General features: G+C 48.5%; 1 long non-coding RNA gene across 2 annotated transcripts; it reads right to left on the reverse strand.

Moving 5' to 3' along the window:
- Window positions 1-219: 219 nt before the first annotated feature.
- LOC112666321 (uncharacterized) lies at window positions 220-2,502 on the reverse strand. Of its 2 annotated transcripts, none has more exons than XR_004807385.1 (4): window positions 2,392-2,502; window positions 1,807-1,945; window positions 1,567-1,644; window positions 220-379 (listed from the first exon to the last, which is right to left on the reverse strand). It is a non-coding gene; the product is annotated as an uncharacterized LOC112666321 (long non-coding RNA). The 2 variants fall into 2 exon arrangements; XR_004807384.1 differs by having other exon boundaries at window positions 2,214-2,414.
- Window positions 2,503-4,273: the final 1,771 nt, after the last annotated feature.

Consider the following 4,273-nt stretch of genomic DNA (forward strand, 5'->3'; position numbering starts at 1 on the left):
GCTAATGAGGAATCAATGCCTTGTAATTGCTAATTAAATGAGCCTGGCTCTCTCCTGGGGCTATTAGTTGGCTGGCTGGCCCTTGAGTGTCCACAAATTTAATTATACTCCCCAATAAACACCTGCAGCAACCATCACCCTATGGTATCTCTGTGGGGGAGACCAAGGAAAAGCAGGATCTTTAGGCGTGTGCTGAAGCCATCAATTCACTTATTGATGTATTGGTTTAGTCTTTGATGCCTTTATTGATTCAACAAATGTTTATTGAGCACCTGCTGTGTGCCAGGTCCTGAACTGGGTGCTGGGGACAGAGCAGTGAAAATACAAACATAATCACTGCCTTCATAGAGTTCACAGTGTAATGGGGACACAGAGGATCCTGCAGACAGATAACACAAAAAATAATCGCAATGCTGGAGAGAAGATATCCCAGGTCTGTAAGAATGTATAATATAGGCTTGATCTGGGGAGGGGTGTGAGGCAACAAGGAAAACTTCCCTCGGTGACAAGAAACTTGGATAAGCCGTGGGTTGCTGTGGGGGGCAGAGCTTTCCAAGCTGAGGGACTTAGGCAAAGGCGCTGAGGGTACAATGAGCTTGTGGTGGTGTCTGTGACTTGATTAGGTATCACAGGGAATTGGGGGTGAGTCTTGTTGAGGCCACTACTCACCTACCAGGCACAAATTTACCCTTGTCTTATAACTGGCCCATGGAACAGATGGCAGGATGAGGGAGAGAAAATACCATTCCTGGGAAATGTTATTGAGAAGTCTCCACAAAGAATTCCAGCCTAGGGAGCGCTTCAAATACTATTCCTTCATTGATTTCCCCAGTAAAGTGTAGTAAGATAGTCATGGACCCTAGGTTCAGAGTCAGATACTTTGTATTTCCTGGTCTGGGGGGCGGGGTGGTGTACGGTGACATGGCCGATACCATATATGGCACATTGCTGTATATTTCTGGGGTGCATGCCCCTGTTTTATTCCCTCCCTTATCCTTGTCCTGTGGAATTAGCCAGCCCTCCCCCTGGATGTAAGTGATTCTTCTCTGATCCCTTGTCCCCCACACTTGCTTGTCCATCTCAGGCAGAGGCCGACGGGAGTCCACGCTATGAGGAAGCTGTGACTTGTTGTCATAGTACATCAGAACAACAAAATCACTAGTCTTCCACACAGCACTAGACCACAACCACTCCAGTCTTCTTCGCCACCCTCTACCCGACATCCGAGATCCCCCCACCCAGCTCTTACCCCTCACCTGAGCCAAGCCATAACATCTGGGCTTCCTGCTTCTCCACTACCTCCTCTTTTCCATTCCCGGTCCTCCTGGAGAGAGGGTCTGATCCCTAAGGGCCCAACTTCCCCCCCCGGCATGTCAGAAACATGGGGGGATTTGGAGTTGGACAGATGTGGGGTTGACTTGCAGCTTCTATTCACCCTTGGGCTAATTATATCTCTGCCACTCTCTGAGTCTCAGTTTCCTCAAGTGTCACCTGGGCGTAATACCCATGTCCTAGGGTTAAAGATAGCATGTGGTGTGTATAAAACGTTGGCACAACGCTTCTTACAGAAGTCTGGAAAGAGCACGGCAACGTCATCTTGGCAGGCGCGCGTTCCCCCACAGTCCTGCAGACTGGCCATCTCACCTGTTGGGAATGATAGATTTATGTGTGCGGTTTCATGTCACCTGCTCATCTAGAAAACAATTCGTTGGAATATCCATTAAACAAGGGGCAAGTCTCCAGAAGTGTCAGACGACTCAGACCACCCTCTGTTCCCCCGTCAGGGTGCCAGGCCTCCCCGGTTACCAGGGGGGAGCTGTCCGCTCCCTGGTGCTGAAACGAAGCCGGCCGGGAACCCCGCGGGAAGCTGTCCGGAGCCGTGGTGCTGAAGCAGATCGCGGTCCCCTCCCTGGACCCCCGAGAGGCGCTGTCCGGAGTCTCGGTGCTGAAATAAATAGCAATTTCCTTCCGCGGAGGTCGGAGAACTGTCCTCAGCATCGGTGCTGAAGAAAACTTGACTTGCTTCCCTCTCCTCCCTCGGCTCACCCCACTCCCCTCTGTTCTCTGTTGCTCTGAACTCTCCCCCTCCCCCAGATTTCCTTACCTTTCGATTCTCTTCCCGGGGCGCTTCAGAATGGCTGTAGGGGAGCCATGGAGAGGTCGCAACCAGGACTCATACCTGCTCCCCACCTCGTGGCTGTCTCCGGACTTACCTCCCAGGTAGTCAGCCCGGTCAGTCTCTGCTTTCCAGACCGTCGACTTTACCGTCTTTGTCACTTTCTTGGAAGATGTCCATGAGCTGATCTGCAAACCAGCCCCATCCCCCGGGTCCCTGGTCCCTCAGACCGCCCCTCCCCCACGGGGCAGTGGCCTTTCCTCCGTATGCCTCACCTGCTTCCAATCTTGTGGGCAAATGCAGGTGACCAGTGTCTGCCGAGGCAGGGACGTGTACTTTTATGGGCTTTGGGGAAGGCGGGGCCCCGGGAACCCGAGGAGGGGCTTCACAAGACGGCCAATGGGACTCCGCCTGGAATGCATCTCCAAAGATTACCTCATAGGCTGTGGTCTCGGCTTCAGAATAAAAGTCTGGCATCTGCCCAAAAACTGGGTTGGGGGTTTTCCGGAGTGGGGAGGAGCACTCACTGTGGGTCTCCCCATTCAGCCCAAACCCCTCCTGGGTCTCCCACATCAAGCTCTGCCCAGAAGCCCTGGCTGGTACCTGCTTCTTCCCGTCTCCACCTTGTGCTATTGCTGGATCAGGAGAGAGAAAACTAGTAAACTGAGTTGGGGAAAAAGCAGAATATTTAAGTTCAGTTGCAGATAGGGAAACTGAGGTCTGAGGGAGTGGAGGGCTCAGAGGAGCCTGAGGGAGAGGTGAGTCTCAAGATTAGATCTTTTGATTCTTCAGCTCAAAACCCACTTCGTAACTTAGTTTATTGTTTTGTTTTACTGAGCAGGCTCTGAGTCTTAAAACATACAACCTTGAGTTCAAATCCTTATATTTCTCCTTCCTGCTATGGGGCTTTGGACTTTGGGAACCTCTCTGTGCTTCAATTTCCTCACCTATGAAGTAGTGATAGTGGTAGCACCTTCTCAGAGCATTGCGATGAGGAATTAAATGATATGGTATGGACAGATGTTAGAAATAAATAATGTGGGCCAGGACTAGGATAAGGAAGGTAACTGCTACAGGTTCAAAATTTAAGAAGGTACCCCAAAACACTCAGTAATCAAGACAAATCATATTTCAATGTAATGTCTTAAGGAATCAAAATTGATGTAAAACATCTGCAATGAATAAACTTTCAACATTTTAAAGAAAGATAGGATTCGTATTACTGATTTTTCCCTTTGTCTCAGGCTCTCTAGTGCAGCTTGGCATGGCACTAGAAATAATGACCAGACATGGTAAGTTTTCCAATAATGAAGCTATTATTATTTTCTGAGACATTCCACCCCTTTACTTAATCAACTAGCTTTTGCTGTATTAGACATGGGGTGGGTGACACATACCTGAATTCAACAATAAAGCTTGTCACTAGGGAGAGTGAAGACATGAAAGTATATATTCAGATATGGTATTGTGGCAATAGAGGGATTTGTGTCCTAGCTTGTGTTCTCCCCAGTATGGAAGTCCCCTAAAGGAGCTGTTCATTTTGTGGAATTTGAACTCACGAATGAGCTGTCTGAATATCACCCATGGAACCGGGGGCATCAGATGAGACACCTAGCATTGTCAACAAATAGGCTCAATCCAAGGGTTAATTCCATTGATGCACTGGGAAAAACTTCAGTCAAACCCATGGGGAGTGGGTGCAGAAGCTATATGGATTTCTGACACATAATAGTACACAACAAGTCCACTGTCAAGTGTGTCATTCTAGTGAGCTCATCTGAAACACTCTAACTCCTACATTCTGCTTCCCACTCAGAGGCCAGTTATGGCTTCACAGTTCCAAAGGAGGAACGGGGAGCTTGCTACAAAGGGGAGAAGAATACGTGGGAAAGCAACCTGGAAATGGGCTGTCTTGTTTATTTATTTCCCTCATTTTTCTTTTAGCCATTTTATTTATTTTTTATTTTTAAAAAATATTTATTTGAGGGAGAGAAAGAGAGAGAGAGTGTGTGTGAGTGCACAGGGAAGAGGGGCAGAGGGAGAGAGAGAATCTCAAACACACTCCTCACTGGGCACAGTGCCTGATTTGGGGCTCGATCTAATGACCCTGAGATCAGGATCTGAACCGAAATAAAAAATTAGACGCTTAACCAACTG

The sequence above is a fragment of the Canis lupus genome, chromosome 20 (assembly GCF_003254725.2).
Source record: "Canis lupus dingo isolate Sandy chromosome 20, ASM325472v2, whole genome shotgun sequence".
NCBI lineage: Eukaryota > Metazoa > Chordata > Mammalia > Carnivora > Canidae > Canis > Canis lupus.